Source organism: Mugil cephalus, chromosome 3, assembly GCF_022458985.1.
Source record: "Mugil cephalus isolate CIBA_MC_2020 chromosome 3, CIBA_Mcephalus_1.1, whole genome shotgun sequence".
Classification (NCBI taxonomy): domain Eukaryota; kingdom Metazoa; phylum Chordata; class Actinopteri; order Mugiliformes; family Mugilidae; genus Mugil; species Mugil cephalus.
The window spans coordinates 2,877,017-2,890,986 of record NC_061772.1 but is presented as its reverse complement, the minus strand read 5'-3'; the positions used below and the strand labels follow the sequence as shown (position 1 = coordinate 2,890,986).

Sequence of the window (13,970 nt, the reverse complement as noted above, 5' to 3'; positions counted from 1 at the left end):
TGAGCTTTGAAACACTGACATATGCACACCACAGAGACAGGAAATGTAGAACAAAGACCGGTGCTGTTAGCTGATCATTCAGACTGAAAATTTAGCATATCTTTCAAATAATCTTAAGAGTATGACATTTTACATATGAAATGTGCAGCTTACCTTTACTCTAAAGAGATTAACAATGTAAAAGCAGTTTAAGCAAACTGTGTATATACCATGAGACAGGAAATGCGTTTTTACCTTTTTGTGTGAATGCCCTACATGTGAAGTGCAAAAGCTTGTATAAGCACACTATGCAATGTGGGCAGTTCTCTTTGGAACTAGAATTTTGACCTTTATAGATAAGGCATTCTCTGTTGAACAAAGGCTTTTCTTACGTGTCCTAGTCTAAGTTAGGCATTCATTGTATTTAAAAACAAAAACAAAAAAAAACAAGTTATTATGTATCCAACTTCCTGGCACATCTCAAGGATGGCACTGAAGATAGAAAAATATAATAGATTATAGGAAACATGAGTAAAATTGAGACATATCATGGCATACTTGGATGTGAGTGAATTGTTGTGCTAAGAGTGACATTACTTCAGGTGTTTTTTTCTGCCAACCTCCATTCCCAGCCCACTAAACAATTATCCGTGTGTACTGTAACAATGATATATGTAACAGATCGTAACAGCACGAAATCCTATATCACAAGCAAAGCTTTTACAGATTCTCTTCCTGATTTCAAAAGCTTAGTGTATTCATGTCTGTGTAGTAAAACGCCAGCTGAATTGAACTACGATCCACAGTGATATTTTGAAAGGAAGACGCTAGAGTGGTGTGAGGTGTCATTTACCACATGCTGTAAGCTCAGACTTCTTCACACAGTCCGGAGACATGCAATAAATTGAAAGTGATCCTGTTGGCTGGTGTGTTTGTCTGTCAGTGTTAATTCTGTGATGGACCACATGATGAAACCCTTGTGTAAATTTGTATTAATAAGTGCAACTAGAATTATAGAATGTGAATCGATGGTGACTGCTATTACAGTGAGCAAGTACCCTTTTTATTATATGACAACAATTATCACAGTTATTATTATCTGTCATATTGTTACTTTATCGTTACAGTTACTAAAATTACAAAGTTGAATCATTTTGTAATTATGCACAGTGTGCCATACTGTTATGACTAGTACAATTGCCAGCACTTCTCAGTGTACTTGGTGTGCTAGTATTTCCACTTTAGTGAATAACATCCATAAATAAAACAGCATGAAATGGAAATAATTTATAAAAAAAAAAAAAAAAAATTAATAAATGAAAAAAAAAATTGCAACGGTGTAAATTTATACCATGGTTGTTGATACTAATTTCAGTGCAGTGCTACCTCTGTTGTGGCTGCTTCTGCCAGCTCTGCTTTACTTCATGTACTTCGGATGTGTGATCAGAAGAGAAATAATAGGCGGACTTCTTTCATAGTAAAATGCACGATTACGCTCCTTTTTTATGTGTCCACTTGTAAACCCCTTGTGCCAGGGGTCACCCGCAGCTTGAAGAGCAAGAGCCACACATTCCACCGTTATTTGGTGGGTGGAAAAGGTGGGGGTGGCAAAGACGTCCGTAAAACTCAATTCAGACCTGGCAAAATGTGATTATCTGGAGTGGGTTTGCATTAGGTTTGTATGCAAATACAGCATAAATCATTAATATCGAAATTCTCCCCTGAATCTGCGGGAGCTGTTGTAGGGCACGCATTGCACGTCTGGAGTGGCCGTCTCTTCATTAGTATGCCCGGAGGAGGGGAAAAGGGGTACAATGCACATGAATCTGCTTGCACTCTGACACATAGATACGCACACATAAGGATTTCCACACACATTTTCACATGTCAGTAGTATTAAAATCCACACCTCCCTAAACTGGCCCTGGAATTAGATTTATCAATAAATGTCATTAACAGCAGCAGTGGCCCTGAGGTCTCTGTAATCAGACAAGGTATCTGGTTACTGAGGTACAGTACACTGTGTAAAGATTGATATGAACCCACACCATTTGCTGTACTGTAGATGTGCTTAACACAATCAATACTTGGCTGCAATGGAGACCTATCTATAGCCATGCATTATCAAACATGAAGTATTGCATTATTCAAACAGTGCTGTACATGCCATGACTGCTTGCGAACATTGCTCCTCACATCGTATTACTTACATTACCTCAACCCCGTTGTTCATTTAATATATTAAATGTGGACGAGGACTTTAGGTTGAGATTGACAAGCTGGAGAGGCAGCGTTGATAGAAGTGTAGGACTCAGATGAGAGTGTTGAGGATTTCAGAGAAGAAAATGGCAGAGCTCATCGCTGAGCACCTCTTACAATTTGAGAAGTAGGCTACAAAAACAGAGAGTTAGTGGATAGGCAAGGGAAAGAAAAGAGGGAAATGCTGTATATCTCAATTAGACCCATCGCTCCCAGTTTACAAGTGCCCTCACATTGTGTGCTATAGTTCTCTCATTAATGCAGTGGTTTGTTTGTGTATGTTGCAGATAAAAATTCAACTTTTGCGCCCACATTAAATGACACTTAATACTAAATTATTTTTATTATTTTTATAATTATTATGATTGCAGTAAGTGGATCCTAAAAAAAGTCTCCTAAAAAAAGTATTCTGTCAAAATCACAAGTTAAGAATTCAATGACAACTGTCATAAATACCAGGTATTTAAAGACATGGAATGTAGCTTCTTTTTCTTTTCTTTTTCAATGTTTCTTACAAAAACTACTGTTTCATAACGGCCTTTTGTATTTTGATGCATTTTATCGATCTTTTGATTAAATTGAAATCCTAACCCATTGACTTAAAAAATCTATTTTATTTTTCACATTCCAAGTTTTAATTTTAATTATGTACATGTAACCAAAGTTACAAAAAAAGAATTGTGATCACACTTTTTAAAATGAAAAACCATCACACATAAGAAACATTTTTTCTTCATGTTATTTTAAAGTGAGGTCACTGCTCTTTAGTTCTGCAACTGTAAGATACATGTTACTGTTTAGTTTCTGCATTGTTGTGTCTGCAATTGTGTTTGTGTGCGGTTTCACAAAGATAAAGGCATTTCAGTTTAATCTTAAATGCAGCAATTATTGTGTCAGTAGCTTGTTACATCTGTCAGAGGGAGAATACACCACCCTACCAGGGAGGGATTTGAACCCATGAGTGTTGAGGTCACATTAGAACAGCATGCACAGACCATCTATACATGTGCATATTTAAGTGTTGGAAAGCAAACAGAGAAACACGTCCACTCAGAGGAAAGTTGAGGCTATTATGATAAAAAGGCTAATACAGTGCGTCTCCCTCTCTGTGTGCGGCTGTGCGTGTGTGTGCGTATATGTAACAGGTTCTGTACAGCACCGATGGTAATTAAAAACATATGGTGGGATTGGTGGACTCGCTGTGAAGCGCAGATGTAGTGGATCACAGTTGGCATTACTGGTGTCACTTTTATTTTCTCTGCTTTAAGTAGAAGAAAGGTAGGCAACAGCGAACAGCACGCACGCACGCACGCACGCACGCACGCACGCACACACACACACACACACACACACAGAGAGACACGCTTTTTCTTTATAACACAGATATAGTCAAAATTGTTTCTATGCACAGATACATCACTCAGATAATTACACAAATTAACCTGTGTTTACTGAACTAATAAATATGAAGCTTTGTACTTAAGTAAAAGTAAAACGTAAAGTGTCTCTCTCTATATATATTTTTTTTCTCTCTCTTTTTTCTCTTTATTTCAAATATGCTTACTACTGAGGCAGATGAGACCTTTCGTGTGTGTTATTCAGTGCACTTAAAAGTCTGAAAGTTCAGGAATCTTGGTTGTTGTGGATGGGGTTTATGATCATCTAAAATGTGAAAAAATAAAGGCTACATACAGTATTTATAGTTGTTATCATTCATCTAGATAGTCAACACTAATGTAACACTTCAAAATCTCTTTTTTTCTGAATAAGGTACATCCACACTGTTAAAACTTGTTTTTGTATTGTTTCTATTTCCTTCCCACATTCAGCGCAGATAGTGTTTCCAGTAGAGTACAACACTTTAACAGCTTACAGGACAAACTGCACCTTATTGCTCAACGGTTTGCATGCAATTCAACATCTGGGAACCTGTAGTAGCACACAGGCAAATCTTTACTCCTTCAGAATATCACTTCAGTAATGCTGTGGTCTCCAACTGGCAAGACTATAGGTGATGCTATCCACGTTCAGTAAGCATTATCAATCAGTTAAGCAAAAATGCTCACTAAAAGTAATTGGCAAGCTCTAGAAACACTAAAACATTGCTATGAATATATATAAATAAAGATAAATATAAGCTAGGCCCAAAATGGCAGACTGCACATCAGCAAACAAGTAGAGAAGAGACCAAATCAGTAAAGTTTGCATAATTCTGTTACATTTATTAAAACCATACAAAGATTCCCCCATAAAAACTTGCCTGACCATTTCACTAGAGTTTATTGTCCACATCTTGATAGCAATAGTGCTGCATCATTAAATATCAGCAGTTATAATTTTCGTAAAATCATTTTAAAAAAAAAAATAAAAAAATACAAATAATGTGAATAATGAAAAATAAAAAGTTTAGACAATTGAAATGGTCTTTGGTCAGATAAAGTCAGTGCTAAAGTTCCCTCTTGTGTGCCACTGGACCAGACTTTTCAGTTAAATAATTTATTCATGGCAAATTCAATTGGAGGCTTCTTGTAAACAGCTTAACCTGATTAGAACTTCAACCAGAGTTTGACTAATATCAGAGTGACTGTGCAGTGAAATCACTGACGTTCCTGTGTTCAGACTAAAGTGAGTCCACTAGTACTCTTCCGTCTGTCTTAGATCCCTGCATCACTTTCCCACACTCCAGGATCCTTCCTTTTCTTTATCTCTCACTCCGTCTTTTTTTTCTCTGTCTCTCTCTCTCTCTCTCTCTCTCTCCTTGTAACTGGAGGGCACGGACTCCTCCAGTGATTAAGCCATCTGGAGGCCTGTCTGTCTGTCTGTCTTTTACTAAGAAGAAGAAGAGCACTGTTGGTGATACACTTCCCCAGGCTCTTATTGTGTGCCTCTGCCATGCCGAGATGTCAGCCTCTGACGGCTGGCGAAGGCGAGGTGCTATTTCCCATGTGCAACAATATTACCAGTTTAACTTGTGCAGAGGTGCGTTATCACCTTGTCACCCAAAAGTGCAAATAGTGTAGTTTTCAAAGAGCAATTAAGTGTAATAGCTGCTGTCAAGCCCTAAGGATGGTACCTGTTGCTCATCTCTCTCCTTCTCTTTTCTCCTCGGCAGATGTGATGGCTCTAAAAATATTTCCCCTCACTAATTCCCCATATATCAACGCCTGTGTCTGCTGAAAGGTCCTTTCTGAAAAGGCTTTATATTCTTCCCATGTTCCTCCCTCTCTCAGCCATCTTCGCTAATACCACCAATAATATTGGCCACATCACGTTTCCTGGAAGTACAGTACAGTGAATGAAAGGCAGTATCGAGTTGCACTTGATAAGAAAATTGAGACGAATGCTGGATGATTGCAAAGTTACATGACAATTACTCTATTCATTATTTTAGAAACAGGATGGGGAAGCGGGTGTAGAGACAGCGTGGGAGCTGGAAGGTTGCAGGGAGCTGGTGATCACATTCATAAACTACATGCAGTTTGTGCGTGTATGAGTGTGTGTGTGTGCGCTCACGTGCAAATCAAGTGCTTTTATGTATATATGCAAGTCTGTATACCCTTTCCCCCTGTGCACTCATAGCTGCGTTCGCGTGCATTGTATTCGATATTGCAAAACATGAAACAATGGGTTATAAATTGGCCTTCTAACCCGATATATTTGACATGATCTCTACTTCCCATCTCGTTAGTTTGCTGTTTGTTTCTTTTCTTCCCTGACTCCTGTAGACTTTGTTCGGTTTGAGTTGCTCCTCTTAAGAATGCAACGTTCCCTTCCCCAGGCGCCCTGGAGATGTGAAGAGGACGCCTCGGAGGAGTTGTACTCATAAAGCTCCTCATCCTCCGAGGGAGAGACAGAGAAAGACAGCAGAGAGAGGAAGAGACAGAGACACAGAGAGAGGGAGAGAGAGGGGGAACAGTACCGTCAGGCAAAGAGACACAGGCATAATAACTACACTTACACAGCTAGTCGACACATAATGAGACAATGCTGCATCAACTTCAAGGAAAAACACAGATATATAAAAAACAACAGAGAGCAAGGAATGGGGAGAGGAAAACAGGGGGTTGTGGGGGTAAAAAAAAACGGAGAAACTATGTCAACTTTTATTTCCTCTGTTATTCCACATCAATGGAGGCATGCGGTGATACTAATAAAAACAAAAAAGTATACACAGGTATAGACATATAGGCAGCGAGCTGCCGTGTTTGAAAAGCTCTGTGGCAATTAAAGACAAATAACTTGCATTATTTCCCGTAGTGAAGAATGATCCCAACCACTCGCTAAAAACATGTTTGATTCGAACATCAAAAAGTGCCAAGAAGCAAATAAATAAAACTCAAATAAACAAAGTTGCGAGGGAGACGCAGAACAAACCGCGGGGGGAATAAGAATAAGAATAGCGAGCGTCAAGACAAATAAGCCCGCAACATTATAACATTAGCAGTTAGAAAATACACTTAATTCCTCTGCAGAGATGGATATAAACTGCATTGTTGCGTTGCAAATCCCAGCGACCGGATTTAAACTGCTGCATTGTTTTATTAGGGAAATATGGGGGTGGAGGAACACTGCTTGTTCTAATTACAGTGATTTAATCAGGATTAGAGAGGTTACCTGGATGAAGCTAGGGGGCATCTACGGCAGGGGCACGCTTTTAGACAGACAGACTGCTTCCATGTAGCGGGATATTTCACAGAGCTAGTCCTTATCGTAGCTCATCTGCAACAATGACTTCAGCTTCTAAAACAATGACTTTCTATGCTGTTGCATGAGTAAACACTGGCCTATTTGTTCTGCCTCTCTTTCCCTCTCCTCTCAATCTTTCATTCGCTTTTTTTTTCACCCCCTCCTGCCTAGTTAAACAGCAGGCAGAGGGAATCCATTTTAATCTGATTAATAACTTAGTTGATCACATATAACCCAATTTTCATTCAGTGCCGTCCTTGTCTCCCCGGCCACACCCACGCTGACCTTTGCAGTTGCCACAGTAACAATAAAGCACAATGAGTACCATTGTTCTGTCAAAAAAGCTGAAGATGTTTTACATCATAACAAAAATTTAATGTCCCCATCTTTTTAAATGGGATACTTTCCACAAAAGGCCAGGCCTGCAATTGAGTGAGTGTGTGTGTGTGAGGGGGGGCGGTTATTACGAGTAGGATTCGAGTTTCCCGGGTCACATAGATGGGAACAACTTTTCTCATGCATTCACAGTAATATGAATCGTCCTTTTAAAACAGATATGGTTACATATTAGTTTTGAAAGGTACAGTAACTGGCTCAGCGTTAAGCTGCCCTCCAACACTGTGGCTCTTTGTTCCTGGCCGAGCTAATAACTGGCCCCTGATCCTCATCTCTTACCGGTTACGGAAGAACACTCAACTTTTTTTTTTCTTCATCTTTTTCCCCCTGAATGTATCTTTGATTACACCGTTATATGAGCTTCATTTTGTCATTTCAATTTCACTCAATGCGTTTAGCGCTGAGAGATTTGTATTCAGGATTGGCAATTATGATTAGAATGCCACAAAGTAAGCCTTGTGAGTTTTTGCAATGACAAGTGAAAGGGAAAGGGAAAAAATATCCTTCCTCCCTTTCTTTCCTTCTCTTTTCTCTCTCTTTCTCTCTTTCTCGCACATACACACAGGAAATATGAATCAAATATTCATGAAGTGGGCTGAGGTTCTCATACACCCATATGCTTCCTCATTCAAGCAGCTTGCAGTGGACAGAGGCATCCATCCAGCTTGTATGACACAGCCGAGTGTGACAGAGAGCATGACAACACCCCTCCGCCACCTATCACCACAACCGCTGCCATCACGATAATCATCAAATAGGTCATAGAAAATATGCACTGCTCTCCTCCGATCTCCTCGTTTTCCTGCGTCCTTTTTGCCCTCCGCTGTATCCCACAACTTTGTCTTTCTTTTAATAATCTGTTGTGAGAAAGATGAGTCCTTCGAGCTCTGTGATTCACTGGCCAGGAATCCTTGTAAAATCAGAGCGCCATGCATTTGCCAGTTTCCAGAAATTGTAAGTACTTTATGGTTTATAGTTTTTTTATTATGCCTTGGTAGGAATGAAAAGGGTGCTGTAAGGGGATGGTCCAGGGGGTGGAGTGGTGGGGATTAAAACTGAAGGGATTAGCACCATACTTTAAGATAAATCTTTTTTAATGTGAAACCTCATCCCCGCTCATTCTGGGGTAACCACTCTTATTAGCTGCCTCTCTATCACTCCCTTTTTAACGCGGCCCATGTTTTTGTCTTTTATTTCCGCCGAGCAACTTTAAGTACAGGCTTTTGGATGCGGCCGCACACCGCTCACTCTGCCAGCCACACAAACAACGTCTCTTTTTAAGCATTTAAACACAGAACAATGGCAAAGCACATAGCCGCGCACATTAATGCTTTTGTATATGGGAGGGGGGGGGGAGCAGGAAAGCAGAGGAGAAGAAAAGAGATAAGCAGAGCTTGGCTGTGCTGCCCCTCCATCCCTCCATCTCTGCCTGTTTTCTCTTTCTCCCTGCCTCTATCTTTAGTGAAAAAAAAAGTCTTTCCATCATCCAATCCAGGCTGATCTGTATGCATCGCGGGCTAAACAGACAAACATCATATTCTCAGTCTCCAGACTCTAATTGACTGAACAAGGATTGGTCACACTTTTAAGAAGCGTTCCATAATGGATTTCCATGTTTGTGTCTCTTTTAACTGGCAGTGCAAAAGGAAGGCATAAATGTTGTCTTTATTACAGAAAACAACAGCCCTCTCTCTATTCCGCCTGCCTCTATCTTTCTGTATCTTTTTTTTTCCCCCTCGCCATAAAAGATGATATCAGTGCAACGGTCGGCGTTAGTTGCAAGGTCAACTCTGCCCGACAGATGACAAACGATCTCAAGATGGCCACATCATCTGTCCTGTAGTTGTTGGCTGAGGAAGAGATGAACACATACATCTATTTTGCCTTCCCTCTTCTTTAATTTTATTATCACATCGTGGGAGGGGGGCAAAGCGGGGGAACAAAAAACACACACACAAAAAAAAAAACAACCACCTGATTATCCATGGCACCAACTACTGTAGATGTGCTTTCAGGCCAAAAGCAAATGAGGAGTGGGGGATGAATGGAGGGATGAGGGGGGGGGGGGCAAATGAACAAGAAGGGAATCTTTTCAAAAAATCTGCACTTATCGTGTTTCTGTATCAGGAAGCAGACTTGGCAAGAGATGGGGATTCAGTATTATGGACAAGCTGCTCATCAGATGGGAGTTGGGTTTATTTCTGTGGCACACACCCCCCACCCCCAACTCCCCTCTATCCATCCATCAATACCTCCCATCCTCTGCCACCACTCTTGTTTGCTTCTGATCCAAAATGTGTCTTATTTTCCCTGACTGGACAGCTACATCAGAAATGCCCAGAACAACTCGGGAGTCTTTCTGTAGACAGAACACAACTTTTCATTTAAATAATCTGATTGATTTCCTCGCTGTTTATTGTTTTGTCTTCTTCTTCTTCTCCTTCTTCCCTTCATCTTTTTTTTTCTTCTTCAGCTTTTCCAGGCTCATTATCTACAGTACGGAGCGCGGGGTAAAGACACGCGTACACATACACAGCTAAATTCCATCTCCAGCAGTGACGGCCACTTTTGACAAAACACTAAGTGCATTTCTTAATTATCTGACTCCTCTCTAATACCGTTGTCATCTCGCAGACAATCCTTCTCCTCGCGCTCTGATGTTGTTATTATGTTCTCATTTGGACGCTGCCTCTCTGCAGGTAGTCGGCCCCCACCACCTCCCATCACATCCATCCTCCTCCTCTTCCTCGTGGATACACACACTTCTCGTCCTCACACTGCTCACTCGCAGGTCCTCTGATGAAATCTCTTCGTCCCTTTATCTATTTTAAAAACAGACCGCTGAACATGTCCAATTTTGTCAAACATTCAAAAAAAAAAGAAAAAGAAAAACAATTGCAAAAAAAGAAAAAAATGCATCTATCATATTGAACACCATCCACCCGCCAACATCCCCACCCACCCTTCCTCCACCTCCTCTCCCTCCTCCTCCTCATCTGACAAAAAGAAAGAGAAAAAAAGAAAACTGAACTTGTTAATTAAGAAAGCAAACATTCAGCAACTTCATCACAAGTGAGGCAGCAGACAACGTTTTTATGCATTCTTTTTTCACTCCTCGTTATTTTCCTCTTTGTGAAAGAGTGCCGTCAGCTCACCTGAAGTTTTAGAAGAACACGGTTTCTTCCAGGCTGTTAACTTGAACACAATGCAAGTTTTTTTCTTATTGTTTGTTTATTTGGGCAGAGGTTGTCTGCTTCTCTCCATAAAGTATTAAACGTTAACAACGCAATCACAGGAAGCTGCCTGCATTGCTTGAGATTTCAGAGCATTTACGTAGTAGAATGGAATCTATCTAGTGTGGTCCTACAGTAGATTCCTTTACACAATGAAGTGTAGTCTATTGGTTTTTTGGGGGAATGCAGAGGTTGCAGTATTGGATCCTCCACCTACTGAAGCTGACGCAGTATAACAAAGCACGCAGGGCCAAAAGTAATGATCATATACAAATATCAATATGAGAAAGAGTGTGTGCTAAAGAAGACGCATGGCTATTGATGTTTAAATAACTGTAGCGTCAGAGAGATGGAGAGAGGGGGAAAAAAGTGAATCATATTTTCTCACTGCGTCTCGTGGAAAAAAAGAAAGAAAAAAAGAGAAAAAGACCCTTAATCGAACACATCCCACAAGGCGCAAACAGTGAAGTCAAGGGCAAGATAAAAACAGCACCTCTCTGTCTTTTCTCTCTTTCTCTGCCAGGTGAACGAAACTACAAATAAACACACAACCAGTTAGGACGCCGTTTTGTGGGCATTATCTGTCCACGTCGGCGCTCTCTTTCTCTGGAAAGAGAAAAGCGTTTGACAAACTCTGATGATAACAAAAACTGTAAAAAGTTATGTCTTTATTTTTTCCACTCTTCTCTGTGTCTTTTAATTTGTCTGGGCAAACGCAGCTGTATTTGCATTTCAAATACTCCTATTTGAAGAGGGTGGTTTAAATGCCAAGACGCGAATTGATGACAATCACCTGGACTCAAAAGCATCGGCGGAAATTCTCCTTCCCCGCCGCTGACATTAAAGCTAAACCAACGGCCCAAACAGAAACACAAAACAAATATATATTTATCTTCCTGCCCCCCCTCCCTTCTCCTCTATAAACCTTTTCTTGCTTTTTTCCTCTCCCTCCATCTCATTATTTTAGTATCAGTTTACATTTGAATATGCGTTCTAATACTTGCAGGGGCAACCGTGTGTGAGCCGCCTCTAACAAACTCAAATAAGAGAATAATCAGCAAGGGTTCAGAATGAGGAGGGATTGATTCAGTGACAAACAGTCGGGGTGCATACACGCATACTCATGCACAACCTCCTCCCCTTTCACTGCCTTTTCATCACTTTTCCATATTCATTTCTGTAATTTACAGTAAATCCAATAGCTGTCAGTCACACACGCACACAAACACACAAAAGAAAAAAAATGATTAAAAAACGTTGTAAATTTACTGTGTTGGGAAACAGCTGCTGCAACATTTACAGCAAAGACCACTCTAAAATATTAAAGATATGTCATCACCGGCACTCGGCCCCTGCATCTGTAACCATCTGCTTTCTATTAAAACATTACACCCAAAAAAAGCACATGCAGCCCGCTCGCTTGGCGATGCTATTTACAACCCCCCTCCCCCCTCGAGCCCCCCATCTTTTTATTTCTTCCACATCTTTTCAGTCTCGGGGAAACTGGATCGGTGCAGACAAACACCCTTTTGAGTTCTGCCACAGCTTCCTGGATATCTGCTAGAGCTTTTGTACGACCTATGAAGCCAAGCACCTGACACTAAGTACCACAGGACACTGATTAAAAAAATAGCCAAGGTCACAGGTTTATAACTTTAAGACAGTTTTGTCTTTAGGAGGAGAACTGAGTTCACAAAATGCAATTTACCACCTGTTTAGACTAGGATAAATCTTCTTGACTAAAATCAATAGTATATCATAGTGATGTTTGTTAGCATGTCTTAAGGCCTTTTTTATCTGAAAATATATTTTCTTCTTTTACTATTGTATTTTCCTTATGATTAATAATAACTGGAGGTCACATACACAACCCTCCTTTTGATTTATTTCATTACATTACCGGGCCCGTCCGCATGTCCTTGAGCAAGACACTGAACCCTCAAGTTGCCATGACTAAGAGCATCAGCTAAATGTCTAAAATGTAAAATTACAGTCCTCTCTTCCCTGATGTCCTTGGGTTACTCAGGGGTGTGGAGGCGTACAATGACTCAGACTGTTTGGGGCGATGACATCTGTCCTGTTAAAACAGATAGAGGAATAAAAAAAAAAAAGAAAAAAGAAAAAGGAGTGAGAGCTGGGCTTCTGAAAGCAGCGCTGCAAAATATTATGTTACAACTGAACAGAGAGAGATGGGAGGAGAGACTTATGGGCCAAGTCAAAGGTAAACAATTACAACATCGTGAGTCACTTTCTTGGAGCATGGCTAAAGGAAGATCATCTCTCCCTCTTAATAGGTAATTTCCTTTGTCTTCTGAGGATCATATCACATGTTGCTGCCTTCAACGGGGTGGTCTGCTGAGGGAAATGGCAAATGAGAAAGAGAGGGAAAAAAATTACAGATTGAAACTTGGCTGGAAAACTTTCACAACGCCGCTCCTTGAGAAACATTCTGTTCAAATTAAACAAGCGCCTGTTTGTGCGGAATGCGACGACAGATTCAGAGGGACATTTCCCAGTTTATGTCTTTTTTTAATATTTCTTGCTTTCTGTCATCTTGTCTGTGCAAAACTAGTTGTCCTTTTTGGGGCTGTCATCTCCCCTTCCTTCATTTGCAACCTCCCTCTTGTTTTCTTTCTCTCACTCTATGTCTCTCTGTCATTCTCCCTTGTGATGTCACTATCTCGGCGTGAATCATTAGGATATCAGTGTTCAGCCAGTGACAGAAAGCGCCTGATTAACAAGCTCTCTTGTTTTTCCTCTCCTCTTTATCCTCCTCCCTTTTTCCTGAAACGAGGACTCCTGCTGCTCTCAACGACATTTCTTCTCATTCCACCCCCCACCCCCCTCCTCATCATCCCTCCTTCCCTTCTCTTCTTCCCTGTCGTGGATGGCAGGGAGTCACAGGTGTGTGACAATAATTACACATACACTCAGAAAAAAATAATGTCGTTTCCTCCATTTAATAAGTTTGCAGTAAAATAGGCAGCGAGATAGAGAGAGAGGCAGAGAGCTCAAATCTTATCGGATACCCCAACCTCTAACTTAATCATATGGCTCTTAAGAGCAGCCTGCCACCAGCTGGGGCTCCGTAATATGCATGCAATATGTGTGTAAAACGATACGCTTTAATTTTGAGCCCACTTTAAGCAGCAACAAAATCTGTTTATATGGGAGACATTTAAAGAGAAGAGAGGGATGAAGGGAGGGTGAGCGGAGGATTGGGTTAACTCTTGCTCTCCAGGCCTGACAAAAGCCATCTGTCGGGTGTCAGCGGCTATCACTGCACACACTGTAATGTATAGAAGGAACACGTTTACATACCTTTTCTTTTTGCATAAAACAAACATGTATGAATTGAGTCGCAGGTGTCCCTAGTTTCTCAAATCTAGCTCTCTCTTACTATTTCCCCCTAGTTTG

The 13,970-nt window shown here is 40.6% G+C and overlaps 1 protein-coding gene across 7 annotated transcripts in view; it reads left to right on the top strand.

Moving 5' to 3' along the window:
* The window catches only part of znf536 (zinc finger protein 536), a 190,286-nt gene that overhangs the window by 137,248 nt on the left and 39,068 nt on the right, over positions 1–13,970 (top strand). The gene's annotated exons all lie outside the window — the stretch shown is intronic.